Source organism: Salvelinus sp. IW2-2015, linkage group LG33, assembly GCF_002910315.2.
Source record: "Salvelinus sp. IW2-2015 linkage group LG33, ASM291031v2, whole genome shotgun sequence".
Lineage (NCBI taxonomy): Eukaryota > Metazoa > Chordata > Actinopteri > Salmoniformes > Salmonidae > Salvelinus > Salvelinus sp. IW2-2015.
The window spans coordinates 8,493,952-8,509,299 of NC_036872.1; the positions used below are offsets into that span (position 1 = coordinate 8,493,952).

At 43.3% G+C, this 15,348-nt stretch overlaps 1 protein-coding gene across 1 annotated transcript in view; it reads left to right on the plus strand.

Moving 5' to 3' along the window:
- fam222aa (family with sequence similarity 222 member Aa) overlaps positions 1–15,348 on the plus strand; it is an 86,514-nt gene that overhangs the window by 67,153 nt on the left and 4,013 nt on the right. The gene's annotated exons all lie outside the window — the stretch shown is intronic.

Sequence of the window (15,348 nt, forward strand, 5' to 3'; positions counted from 1 at the left end):
TATATTTTTTGCATGTATTTCCCTCCTAATCAACTTTATGATAAGAAGCTTGACTTCGCTTTAAAAAAAACAGTTTTACCATCTTGATAACAAATTTGTTGTCCCACAAGTAGGAGTGACAGCAGTAACACCAATGACGGGTAACACCAATGACAAATTTGAGCTTTTTTCTCTCTGCGCTCTCTCTCTCTCTCTCCTGGTGGTGTGTGTCTCATCTCTCCGCGCTCCTCTACTCTCTCTCTCGCTCGTTTCTCTCTCGCTCTCTTCTCGTTCTCATCTCGCTCTCTCGCTCTCTCTCTCTCTCTCTCTCTCTCTCTCTTTCTCTCTCTTTCTCTCTCTCTCCTCTTTCTCTCTCTCTCTCTCTCTCTTTCAATTCTCTCTCCGTTGTGTCCTCTCTTTACTCTGTGTGTGTGTGTCTCTCTCTCTCGCTCTCTCTCTGTGCCTCGCTCTCTGTGTGTCTCTCTCTCTCTGTCTCTCTCTGTCTCTCTCTGTCTCTCTCTGTCTCTCTCTATTTCTCTCTTTCTCTCTCTTTCTCTGTGTCTCTCTCTGTGTGTCTCTCTGTCTCTCTCTGTGTCTCTGTCTTTCCCTGTTGTTGTTGGTCTAGCTAGCTGCTCAAACAGGGAGATGGAGGGCTAGAATCGCTGTTTTAATATAGTCAGCAACCTCCTTTTTATCCTTAGGGATTAAACATAAATATTTGGCACAATCTGAAATGGCAGCCTACTCCCTATGTAGTGCACTACTCTTGACTAGGGCCCAAATGGAATAGGGTGCATACAGGCTGTCCATGACACACGACACACTGCACAAACAACGCTGAGCTTTAGTTTTGAGTACTTTATTAGGATCCACATTGGCTGCTGCTAACATAGTAGCTACTCGTCTTGGGGTCCACACGAAATGTAAAACACGGCATGATACGAAACGTCAATAGACAGTAACAACTCAAGGGCAGAACTACATGGAGCCAAGATGACCAACAACAAGAAATACCCATGAATATTTAGCAAGATACGGCAACTTCATTGAATATTCAGCCATAGGAGTTCTTTGACCGTGACATATGGAAATGGTCTTTCTGTATATTAAAATGACTATAGAGGCACCATAATGACATGGCCACCAGCGCTACTAGGATTCGTCCTCCTTCTAATAATAATCCTATAAATGATAAGAGGAATGCCAGGTCAAGTGGAGCTGTAGCAGTGGTGTGTGCAGGGCTCTGCAGGGCAGGAATGCTGTGGTGCTTTCCCATGCTGTTGCTTTTCCTCTGCCGGCTGCGTTTGAGACGAGGCTCTGCTCTAGGCTCGGATGGGCTTGAGATGAGGCTCTGCTCTAGGCTCGGATGGGCTTGAGATGAGGCTCTGCTCCAGGCTCGGATGGGCTTGAGATGAGGCTCTGCTCCAGGCTCGGCTGGGCTTGAGACGAGGCTCGGCTGGGCTTGAGATGAGGCTCTGCTCCAGGCTCGGCTGGGCTTGAGACGAGGCTCTGCTCCAGGCTCGGCTGGGCTAATGCAGCCCGAGAGCGGACAAATGGAAAGTGACACTTGTGTGTGTAGAATGGTATTTGTGGTGACTCTTTGACTACAGATAAAAAGTGTTCGCCCGAGGTGATTTCACTCGGCGAGCACCCCCAATGGAACTCACTTACTCAGGGAGAGAGAAGAGACGTGGAGCAGGGGTAGAGGGAGGGGTGGAGACTGAAAGATAGGAGGAAAGGAGGTAGAGGGAAGGAGAAAATCCAGACTTCTTCAAATGATGCACGGTGTTAGTTACTAGAGGAAGTGAGGTTCAGCTGAAGCGCTGAGGTTTGGGGGATATGTTCTGAAAGGGATGGTGTACGTGTGTGCCTGCGCATACCTACGTGCGTGCGAGCGTGCGCATGTGTGTGTTAGGCCCTGTGTACAGAGGAATTCTTTCAGAAACAATCAATCCTCAGTCATTTCTCCTACAGCTCATAAAAAGCAGGTTGCTACATCAAACCAGCTAATTATACTGAACCAAAATATAAACACAAAGATTTGACTGAGTTACAGTTTATAGAAGGACATCAGTTAATTGAAATAAATGAATTAGGTCCTAATCTATGTATTTCACATGACTGGTGTCATTACACGTGGTCTGCGGTTGTGAGGCAGGTTAGACGTACTGCCAAATTCTCTTAAACGATGTTGGAAGCAGCTTATGGTAGAGAAATGAACATTAAATTCTCTGGCAACAGCTCTAGTGGACATTCCTGCAGTCAGCTTGGGTTGTGTGACAAAACTGCACATTTTAAAGTGGCCTTTTATTGCCCCCAGCACAAGGTGCACCTGTGTAATGATATTGCCGCTTAATCAACTTCTTGATATACCACACCTGTCAGGTGGATGGATTATCTTGGCAAATGAGAAATGCTCACTAACAGGGATGTAAACACATTTGTGCATAACATTTGAGAGAAATTAGCTTTTTGTGAGTGTGATTGTTTTTTAAAATTTCAGCTCATGAAACATGGAACCAACACTTTACATGTTGGGTTTAAATTTTGGTTCAGTGTATTTTGATCTAGCGCTATATACAGTGCCTAGTGAAAGTCTTCACACCCATTGCACAATCTTCACATTTTGCTGCATTAAAAGCTAAAGATGAATTAAATTCGGTTGTTTTCCCACCGATGTACACAACCTACTTCACATTTTCAAAGTGAAAGAAAAATGCAATAACATTTTCTTTAAAAAATAAAATATGTCTTGATTGCATATGTCTTCACTCCCCATAGTGAATACTTGATGGATGCACCTTTGGCAGCCATTACAGCTGTGAATAATTTTGAACCAGATTCTACCAGTGGCGCGAATTGATGGATGCCAAGGGAAGCCAGGCTCCCCAAATAATTGGCTATGTAATGTATCTTTCATATCACTGTGTTTCATAACTTTCCTTCAATTTGCAAGAGGCTGACTGTATCTCTCCGGAGAAAGCATCCGAGCGAGTGAAACAGCGCCCCTCTCTCTCTGTATGCGTAGCCCATCTATCTGATGCTGTCTGGTCAAAAAGACTATAACATTGTTGTCGCCCATAGCATTGAATGCAGGGGAAGCCAGCGAGCATTTGACCTCCCTTGATAAAAAAAGTATAAAAGAATAGCCAATCAGCATTGAGCTAAACTGAGTGAGTTCAACTGTGAATGGTCCTGGCGCACCAAAAAAAAAAAGTGTCAATGGAAGCCAGTTTGGATTTGGCTTCCCACCAATCACATCACATCAAAAGCAAAACTTAATTGACGGAAAAAAGTATAATTGTTGCATCTCATGTTGTTTTCCTCCGGTGTCTAGATAGTTGCTAGCTAGCTAAAATTGTCCCTTTCCTAAATTATCCGTGAACGGCGATAGGGATTTGGATTTGGACACAATGTATACATTGTGCCCCTGGCCTGAGAGGATGGTAGTTCAATATGTAGCTTGATGTAATTGTCTAATGTTAACTAGCTGCCTTATCGTTGCCCATGAAAGGAAGTTAGGCTAGCGAGCTAGCATTTTAGCCATACCCATAACATGATGCAGCCACCACCATGCTTGAAAAGAGTGGTACTCAGTATTGTGTTGTGTTGGATATGCCCCAAACATAACACTTTGTATTCAGGACATAAAGTCAGTATCTTTGCCACATTTTTTGCAGTTTTACTTTTACCTTGTTGCAAACATGAATGCATGTTTTGGAATATTTGTATTCTCTACAGGCTTCCTTCTTTTCATTCTATCATTTAGATTAGTTTTGTGGAGTAACTGCAATGTTATGGTTTCTCCTGTCACAGCCATTAAACTCTGTAAATGTTGTAAAGTCACCTTTGGCCTCATGGTGAAATCCCTGAGCGGTTTCCTTCCTCTCTGGCAAGTTAGGAATGATGCCTGTATCTTTGTAGAGACTGGGTGTATTGAGACACCATCCAAAGTGTAATTAATAACTTCACCATGCCCATCTACCAATGAGTGCTCTTCTTTGCGAGTCATTGGAAAACCTTCCTGGTCTTTGTGGTTGAATCTGTGTTTGAAATTCACTGCTCAACTGAGGGACCAGAAATCATGTTAATCAATACAACTTATGTGACTTGTTCAGCAAATGTTTACTTATTTAAGCTTGCCATAACAATGGGTTGAATACCCGACTCCAGAAACGATGTCTAAAAACATAATTCCACTTTGGTATTATGGGGTGTCTCATCTAAATTTGATCCATTTTAAATTCAGGCTGTAACATAACAAAATGTGGGGAAAGTCGAGGGGTATGAATACTTTCTGAAGGCACTGTATTTACAGACACTGTAGTAAATTATTGCCTAATCATATTTAAGTACATTTCCTTGAACAGTGATTGGCCACGTGATTGGCAGTTCGGCAGCCTACTCTATTTCATTGAGCCCACACATAGGCCTACTGTACTGTAGATGCACTTGATCTCGCAGGCCCAACTAGGGGAGGAGTGGTAGGCTACTGAACTTGAATCGGCGAGTTCTGAGAGTGTGTGAATAATGTGACAGAGGTGCTTTTAATATAACAGGTAGGCTGACGCATAAAAAGCAGAACGATGGCCGTTTCCAAATAATCTGCGGGGGGGGAAATATATTTGTATCTCAAAGTTCTGTCTGACCGCCCGGTCCCGTCCTCAGCATGAAAAAATGCAGACCGCGCCGCATTGATCTCTGTCGGGAATGCAGCCCTCTACAAAATGTTTAGTCATTTTTGTTTCACTTTGAAAATCAGGAGTAGGTTGTGGACATCGGTAAAAAAAAAAAATGTTGAATTTATTCCCTTTAAATTTCAAGGCAGTAAAATGTGAAGACTGTGTACGGAGTGTGTAGACTTATTAGATGTTGTATCAAGATTTTTGGGGGGGGAACAAATGCTAAAATGAGGAGAAAATGGTCTTGTCTACTTGTTAAAGCTAATGTATTACAGTGAAGTTTATCTCCCAGACCTAAGCTTATACAGATCAAACCAAGACTAACCTAAGATACTCCAGTATACTGAGACCCTGAGAAAAGGAAAGGTGCTCACAGTGTCCGAAGGCTAAAGCTTTTGCCGGGAAATTAATTGATTGAATCCGAGGCGAGATGGACTCTAATTAAATAAAATATTACATTTGGGAGTCATGTCCGAGCTTTTTTCCATATTCATTTCTAAATCCATTTTTGACACAGCCCTTATGACTCAGTAGCTGGCTGTGATAGATCACGGTGGAGATTGCAGAGTGCCTCGACCGGCCATTAGTAGAACACTCTATTCCCTCCAAAGCCTTATAGGAAGTATGTCTATATCTCTGTTACTCAGTCAGGGTAACCATCAGGGACAGGGAGTACACAGATGGGGGTGGGGTTGTAGAACCTATGTATCATCATCATCATCATCATAATTCAAGATATCATCATCATGAGCTTTGATACAAATCTGCACAATTATAGCTAGCCTAGTCTTTGAATCGTATATATAAAAATAAAAAAACTCTACGCCGTCTCCTAGCAAATAATCATCAACCTTGAGATGAACCTAGATAGATGTGCACCTGGAATTTTTTTCCCTTTTTTTCCTGTTGCCGAGCAGAGCAAGCAGCAGGGTTCCTCCCCCCTCCCAGCATTGGACTTGAATTGATTAGTTTCCCTAGCTGAGGGCATATTTAACGTGTCTCTCCCCCCCCCCCCCCCCCCCGCCAGGCAACTCTTCTGTTGATCGCTGGCTCACACATGCTCCTCTCTTCTGCAGTGTCTCTCTCTCCATCGCTCTCCTCAGAACGCTCCTGCGGGGGAGCCAGGTTTTTGATTGGCTGAGTCGGCCGAGTCGGCAGAGCACTATTACTATTGTTTTTACCTCCGACGAGGAGGTGGGGGGGGCTGTCCAACAGCCCCTGCTTTGTGTGCCCAATAGTCAATTAGAGGCGGCGCCCTGGCTGAGACGACAGGGATGCAGGGTTAATTGCAGAGGACCAAACAGCTGGCTCTATCAGGGCCCATTGTGCATTGCAGCAGTTGTCACGGCAATCCAGGGCCAGCCTGTAATCGCTAACTAGTCAGCCCTGTGGCAGATGACACCTCCATTAGCACAAGGCAGGTATTGTTCAGCGAGCAAAGCCGTCTCCAGCTCCCCCATACACCCCCGCCTGCGCCTCCTTTCATAGCCCAGCTTTTGTCCGGTGTTGGTAACAGAGGGTGGCGGAGAGGATGTCTGTCATAGGATCAGGGTCTATCTAGCCCAGGGCCAAACGATAGGCACGGGTCAAGGGTGTCCCTTCGCAACAATGCACTTTCAAATCGTTCCATTCCCGAACGGCAATGCATTTGAACAAGTCAAACTTTTTCCAAAGTAAGTGATTCAAGCATGAGGGATTCGAAGGCTGTTCTACACATGAATTATTAACTTGAGTAGCTCCATAACAATGAGGTGGAAAGGGCAAAGCGTCGCTTGCTTGCTCCGTGGAGACAGGATAGATTGAATATGCAGCAGGATGGTGGAAGGGGAAAAAAGTAGATTAGCATGGCTTGGCCTAAAAGCATTGTAATTTATAGGGACCTGTGGTTTTAAAAGGACACATGGGGGTGGGTGATGGGGCCCCGGGCTGCAGCGGATAATGCCCTCTCTGGGCTTCGCTAGTGCTGACAGCTCATGCACATTTAACAGCAGCTTCTCTTCTCTGGAGAAAAAGTTCCCGGTGAACCTGGTGGATGTTGCACTGCTGCTGACCTAGTGTTTTCTTTCATCCCTCTCTCTCGCTCTTTCTCTCACTACGAATCAACTCCTGTTGGAATTGCCCTAACCCTGTTATCCTCACAGCCTCTGCTTATTTGGTCAAAGCTAATGCGTGTTATGTGCTCATCGTTCTGTGAAGACATCATTGCAAACCGCTCAACCACATGGTCTTTACAACCCTTTTTTTTAAACTTAAATTGTATTTTCTTTGGCTTTGTTGCTGTAGAAAGAAAGAGGGGATGGATGAATGTGTATAAGTAAGCAACACATTGCTGATACTGGCTGAGAGTAAAGATTGAGAACATAGCAGATGCTCTCATCTGATGTGTCGGTGTTACCCGTTGGTTTCGCTACTAACTAGAAATGTCTCCAACCTGCTCCTGATTTTAGAACATTTGGAGCTCTAATAAATGGGAGAAAGGAGGGAGAGGATTTCAGGCAGTTCTTTCCGGCTTATTCCTGTGAATATTCAATTAAGCCACTAATTAGAATGCAAAGCAGTTTTATGCTCCTCTGAATTTCATACTGCACTCTCTCTGCACAACCTCTGACTCTCATCCCTGTCTGTCTCTCCTTTTTCTGCCTCCGATTCCTTCCCCCCTCCCTCCTCCCTCCTCCCTCCCCTCCCTCCCTCCCTCCCTCCCTCCCTCCCTCCCTCCCCTCCCTCCCTCCCTCCCTTTCTCCTCCACCTCGCCTAACTCTATGCTTCTCCTGCTCACTCCATCTGCCACGGCTTCTATTGATCAACACAATTTGACCCCTCACTTGGAAGAAGTGCACCAAATTCAATGGATTTTTTAGAGTCTGATCCCGTTCCCAGTTCTCTCCTTATTGCTGTTCGTACCCTTCCCTCCCCAACCCCATACACAGAAAAATGAGTTAATCAGAATTCAGAGTACCGCTGGCTAATTAAAGGAGTGTTAATTGAGTGTTCAGAGTTGAGCAACACACGCGCACACAAACCACCCACAAAGATGGCACAGGGCACCCCAAGGACGATGTGCTTGGGGAGCTCCACGTCACTCAAAAGACAGAGGGGAGAACAGTTACATCCACCCCTCTGCTTTGTTCTTTAACCCGTAAGTGTCTAAGCCCTGTCTAAGGACTATTTGACAAAGAAGGAGAGCGATGAAGTGCTGCATCAGATGACCTGGCTCCTCAATCACCAACCTCAGCCCAAATTGTTTGTATTGTTTTTATTTAACTAGGCAAGTCAGTTAAGAACAAATTCTTATTTACAATGACGGCCCCAATTGAGATGGTTTGGGATGAGTTGACCGCAGAGTGAAGGAAAAGCAGCCAACAAGTGCTCAGCATATGTGGGAACTCCTTCAAGACTGTTGGAAAGCCATTCCAGGTGAAGCGTGTTGAGAAGAATGCCCAAGAGTGTGCAAAGCTGTCATCAAGGCAAGGAGTGGCTACTTTGAAGAATCTCAAATATATTTTGATTTGTTAATAATAAAAAATGGTTTACTACATGATTCCATGTGTGTTAAAAACCCTTGAATGAGTAGCTGTGTCCAAACTTTTGACTGGTACTGTATACTTCAATGAATGTTTTCAACTAGTACCAGGGGACCTTTCAGAGGAGTCTTGTGAGGCCTGAATATGAAAATATTAGTGTGTAGCCCGAACAGTTTGGAGGCTACAGACAGAAGTTGGCAGGTCGGCTCTACCGACTGACACTTGTGGAGGTCGTAGAGTAAAAGGGAGAATACTATTGTGTTTGTGAGAGTCTCATCTTTCCATAGAGGGATTTTGGGGATGTCTCATGGTCTGACACACTGCTCTAGCTCTGTTACCTTTCACCGCAGATGCAGAAGTGCGACATAGGCGGATTTGGTGGATTGAGACTCATCCAATGCAAAAAAAAACATATATTTCTAGCTTAAACTGACATTTTTATGGGGATTTTTTAAAATTATGCTAATAAACCTTAGGGGTTAAAGAGCTTCACGATTCTGTTGAGAAAGGCCCTCTGCTGTTCACTTCAGTTCTGTCTTGCCATGCTATAGTGTATACACACAAACACATAGCCTCTCTCACTCGGGTGTGAGGCGCTAATGAGCCATGGCATTTCGAGATGTGCCTGCTCTGACACACAGGCATTGTGTGCCAGGCGCTGGGTGATTAAGGACGAAGGTCAGTCCGTTAATTGCCTCCCTGCCATCTCCTCTCCCTGGCGTGGGAGCCCAACCCAGCTCCCAGCTCTCACCACCACTAGCTGTATGGTGCTGGCTCTGCCACTTTTATCTTCACTGCTATAGTATATACGCAGTTGAAACGTATGGTATGAGGATGACCTCACTATGAAGTCTGGGTTTGGATCATGATATTGTAACATTACGCTATGAAGCCGTGCTTGTCTTTCCCGGCTTTTCTCTGTTCGGTGATGCCGTTTCAGATGTGCATGTGAGAGTGCTGGTCGTCACCTCATGCCTTGTTGTGGAAAATAAAAAGTGTCTTATTCCATCCCCAAGGGAAATAATTAATCCGTACAAGGCTGTCGTGTGTTGAAATGAAGCAAGTGTGAAGCATTTAGCCCAGGAGGCATTGCAGGCTGTCGCCTGCACAGGCACCTGTTGTCGTCCCTGCCCTACATTTCAGCAGAGCGCACAGAGCAGAGCATAACAACATGCTCCACTGATGCCACTGTGTTTGTGTGCGCATATGCACGTAGGTGCATGTGTGTGTACACGTGTGTGTGTGTGTGTGTACAGGAAACCCTAGCCCTGTGAGGAGGAGGTAGGGAAGCTCCGCGGAGGCAGTAGCGGGCACCTCGGTGGCTGTTTATCAGCCAGTAACATCTGTACGCTGTGATCTACTGTAGCTGGAGCCAATGAGTCCCGCAGCGCTGCAGAGCTGGCCTCAACACCGCTAGGCGCTCTCCTTTCACCTCCTCCATGCCCTTAGCTTCCTTATCCTGCAAACCCACAGCTCCTCCTGGGAGAAGACGGATGAAGATGCCCTGGCCATGCACGTCAAAGTGTGTGTGCCTGTGCGTGCGTGTCACATTTAATCAACTCTGCAACAAACAGAATAGTAGGCAACTAGAATCCGAAAGAGCACAGACGCTCATTTGCCTCCTCTTCCTCAGTGCCAGTAGGCTCTAATAACCAGAAGCCTTTGTGGGGCTGAGATGGGTTTTGTGGGACCTGTCAAGCCTCTAATCCCTGTGGCCTCTGAAGTGTGAAACCCTTTGATGCCAGGTCGCTCCCCAAAGGCTCTGCCTGTTGACAAACAACGGGCGAGCCAGGGAGAGATGGAAGGAGACTGAGGAGATCGGGAGTAGTGGGACTTTTCTCCGCAGCAGAAGGAGAGACAGCACAGTAAAGTCAGACATGGAAAATATGGACTCAGTCACTGACAAGGAATGGGAATTAGCCACCCTTGAATGAATTTTCTGGTTGTTTTGCAAAGTTTTTTTTATTCATGTGGCAGTAATTAGGGGGAATGATGGGCATGTTGCAGAGGGGTGAGGAGGGGCACAGCCCCTTGATATGCCAAAGCAGAATATCGCTCCTCATTTAAACCATGTGATGATCAAATATGTTTATTTAAAAATGCAGCCGGCCCATTTGCATGTGGACCGGCGGATGGCGAGATTTTTTTCCTTTGGAGCACATTGAATAAGTCTTCTGTCAGTTTCCCCTGCCTGTGGGAACATCAAAGCGTGGTGCAACCAACGCTGTCACCAGGGAAGGTTAGGTTGGGAGAATTGTGCCCCAGTCAGGCAGCCCCAGTCCTGCTGCCCACTGATCTGGATCTCTATGTTCATGCATGTAAGGTGTCCATATTAGGACATTCCTACGTATGTACTGTGTCCTTCTAAGGACAGTCACGCATCCTTGGTTTGAGTCATATATGACCCTTTCAGCACAACCCATTACAATGTGATCAGATTCATTTATAGCCATAAACATAACATTGTATTTCTTGTTTACCTTTTACTCCAGTGGGCTAAATCAGGGTCACAGTGTTTCTTAATAGTCTTAAACAAATCTACTTTGAAACAAAAGTATACACCTCACACACATGGTTATGGGTTTAAAAACACCTGGACCATGTCAGATATACAGTTGAAACATATTATATTTCGGGTTTGCATCCCAATATTACACATTATATACGTACATCACAGAAGACTAAAATATAACAAAACCGTTTGACGTAGAAAAATGGATTTTCAGAATTTCAATTTGTGATTAATTATGAAACATTTGAATAACATTCCCCTCATTAGGCAACTAGAGGGTGATTTGGTCATTTGAAAAGGTTGTAATGTGTAGACCTAATATATTTGCTTGAAGCATCAATATGTTTTATTTACTTCAACAATCTCCCAAGTGGCACAGCGGTCTAAGGCACTGCATCTCAGTGCGTCACTACAACTCTGGTTCGATCTTGGGCTGTATCACAACCGGCCGTGATCGGGAGTCCCATAGGGCGGCGCACAATTGGCCCAGCGTCGCCCTGGTTAGGGGAGGGTTTGGCCGGGTTTGGCCGTCATTGTAAAATAACAATTTGTTCTTAACTGACTTGCCTATTTTTAAATAAGGGTTAAATAAAATAGGCTTTTCCTGTCTTGTAGTTGGAGCATTCACAATTTCACAGACACGAATAATATGCACGTTCTAACTCCCAATTTATTTCCTTTATGATATGGATCTTGTAGATTGAATCATTTTCACAGTTGGAGGCCCATTGGATAGTAGAAATGTACTTCCCATGCTATCAGTAATGGGAGCAGAAGAATAAGAGTTGGTGACTGCTTGGCTGTAAAGTCTCTTTAAACTGAAATGGAGTGAGTCACGCTCATACAGCCCCTTGCCTCAACTCCTCAGGTCACCACGACCTTCGCTGACTGGCGCGTTTCTATTTTGTTTAGTCTTGGTGTTTTTTTTCTTTTCGCTTTTGCATAAAAATGTCATTTTTTTAAGGGGTTGCGAGTCATTGGTAGCAGATGATTTATTGAAATTTATGTAAAATTTATGTGAAATTGAGTTCTTCCCCCGATACCCCTCTTTTTGTTGCACATAGTTAAAGGTGACAGGCAAAGGTATCCACAAAAACCATAACACTTAATAATTAATAAGTTTTTTGGCGACCCCGACCAAATTGACATAGAAATGTTAGGTATAGATCTGTAAATTCTCACTGAAAGCAAGTCTTAGAAGCGGTAGATCTGTTCTTTGTGCGCTATCTATATGCTTCCCGTTCTTAAGTTTCGTTTTTGCGTCTTTGTACACCAGCTTTAAACAGCTGAAAATGCAATCTTTTTGGTTATGGAAAATACATTTCACAGCGGTTTAGATGGTACAATGATTCTCTACACTATACTTGCTTGTTTTGTCACATAAACCGAAATTAGGCTAAATATTTGAAATTTAGCAACCAGGAAATGGTGGAGCGATTTCTGCATAGTGCACCTTTTTAAAGAAGCCTCAACAACATTTTTGCCTATGACTACATTTTAGTTGTCATTTCTACTTTTTGGTGAAGATGTCATTTTCTGGCCATAGAATGAATGGATGATGTTATTTGAGGGCAGAAAGGAAAGAGCAATGGCTAATACTGCAAGGAACACAAGCTACAGACATGGCTTTTATGAGTCATTTTCTGGATCAGAAATTAAACGAATGAAACTGACAGGATGTGAGAAGACACTTGTATATCTGGGAAATAAACATGTATGTCAATAATTATTCATTTTCAGATAATGAGATATAATCTAGATAGCTATAGCTAGACAGTGTATTGCCAATTAATGTGCTGAGGCTGCCATTCAAACAGCTAAGACTAGCTGGCTAACTAGCTAGCTAAATGTTTTAGTTGGTAAGACTGGTTGTATGAAACAACACATGTATAATGAATGTTAGCCAGCTAGTTACCTAGCTAATAAACTTAGTTTACTTCTTGGGAAACAATATGTATGCTATCTAGCTAGCTACACTGGCTGCAGCCATTGCAGACAGAAAGCTAACTAGCTAACCAAAATGTGGAAACAATGAAGCTATTTCTGATCAAATGTTACCATATATAGATAGCTAGACCCTTTCTTACTAATTGTACTGTGAACTCAAGGTTAGCTAGCTAGTAAGCAAACATTACCTAGCCCAAGTGTGGTTTAGCTAGCCAATAACATCCATGATCATGATCTCTCCTGGTGAAATTGCTTTGAAAAGCATATACTCGTACACAAATACTCTTACTACTTTGAGCTGGCCCTTAAAATAAAGATCACTGTAAACAGTAGTGTCGTTTCAAGTGATTTATTATAGTTAGCTAGAAGGAGAACAGCCTCTTGTCTTCTCATCCTGCAGCATAAATCTGCTCCGACCACCGACTGTCACAGTGCAGCACGAGTGAAAAATATAAACTACTTTGAAATCCCAGTAGCTAGCTACAGCCAGACTATCAAGGTTATCTCTTGACAGATTAGCTTGATCAAATGTGAAATTGAGTTCTGATTATGTTCTCCACAGTACAATATCGAACATGTGAGCTCAGAGATATGTGGAATTTGAACATTTTCAAATTCTGGAATTTTCACAATGCCCTCCAATGACATCCTTTCCAAACATTCCAAAAGAGCATGTTGACAGGTAGTCATGCCTGTTTTAGTGTTATGTCAAGGATACAACATCTACCCCGACCAAAATATTATTGCAGATCATTTTATGATGTATTTAGCTGTTGTATGAAGAAAGGTTTGGAAAAACGGGGAAACCTTTGCCTGTCAACTTTAAGTAGCCATGAAATTGCTTGAATATCATTTAAATCCAATCTCGGTACCCCACCCCCCAACACTGACAAATAATGGTTGGCTTTTAGAAAGGGACATTTTACTGATTTGCCACCTCATGTCTGGGTCGATTAAGCTGTTGCTACCTGAGTAAAGGCCAATAATACTAGTCTGTGTGACCGAACTCAGACGCTGTGGGATTTCATTTGGGGGTTGGAATGGCTCCAAGTACTAGGTAGCATACCACAACCACCATTTAGTTGTGAGTGACAGAGGATCTTGCTTATGATAGTGGAATTCTGGCACTAGGCATGATATCTAGCTGGTGTTACAGTCATACATATGTACATATGACTGCATATTACTATGTGTTCTAGTGAATTCTGTGGACCCCAATACTGAAATTACAGAGAAATAAAAACTAGATAAGCCATATGCCAACTTTAATCTAAACTTTACAATTCAGAGATTTTAAAACTAAACCTTTTGGAGTTACACTTTACTATGTTCATTCTTTATTGTTTTGTAACAGCAGAGTTGAAACACATTGTATTAAACGTGACTTGCTATTCTCATTATTTAGCTCACCCTAAAACCAGGTTAAGAATTCCCTACAGATGGTTAATTGTGATTTTAGTTAGGGTTTCCATCGCCCCATCTCCAAGTAGTCCTGGGTCGAATCATTGAGGAAGGGTAAAACCCAGTAAGCGATACTACTTATAAATCTCAACTGTGCCACTGCAATTAAATATGCTTCTATACCCCCTTCCCCTCCTCCCTCCTCTCCTCATATCAAAGGCTAACCCAATTCGACGCTAAAGAGAGTCTGAATTAATTTCACAAAGCACTGATTTAACAGTGCCTAAGGTGCCAGCCTTCAACAGAATTAGTTTTTTTTTTTTTAAGATCCATTCGTCGAGGGATATACTTTCACAGGAGGGGGTGAAAATGAGATGGAGGGGTCCTGGGGTCCAGCAACATTAAGGCAGTTATATACAATTTAAAATATTACATGATATTACATTTCATAACACTTCACAACACATTAAGTCTGTTCCCTCAGGCCACTACTCTCTATCACATATCTACAATACAAAATCCATGTGTACGTGTGTGTGTAGAGTGCGTGTCTTATCATGTGTCTGTGCCTGTGTGTATCTCTTTACGGTCCTCGCTGTTCCATAAGGTGTATTTTTTCTGTTTTTTAAATCTGATTCTACTGCTTGCATCAGTTACCTGATGTGTAGTAGAGTTCCATGTAGCCATGGCTCTATGTAGTACTTTGCCCCTCCAATAGTCTGTTCTTGACTTGGGGATTGTGAAGAGACCTTTGGTGGCATGTCTTGTAGGGTATGCATGGGTGTCAGAGCTGTGTGCTAGTAGTTTAAACAGACACCTCGGTGCATTCAGCATGTCAACACTTCTTACAAAAACAAGTAGTGATGAAGTCCATTCCTTCTCCACTTGGTGCCATGAGAGATTTACATGCATATTATTAATGTTAGCTCTCCTTTTACATTTAAGGGCCAGCCGTGCTAACCTGTTCTGGGCCAATTGTAATTTTCCAAGGTCCCTCTTTGTTGCACCTGACCACACGACTGAACAGTAGTCCAGGTGCGACAAAACTAGGGCCTGTAGGACCTGCCTTGTTGATAGTGCTGTTAAGAAGGTAGAGCAGCGCTTTATTATGGACAGAGTTCTCCCCATCTTAGCTACTGTTGTATCAATATGTTTTGACCATGAGCATTTACAGTAGTTTAGTCACCTCAACTTTCTCAATTTCCACATTATTTATTACAAGATTTATTTGAGGTTTAAGGTTTAGTGAATGATTTTTCCCAAGTACAATGCTTTTAGTTTAGGAAATATTTAGGACTAACTTACT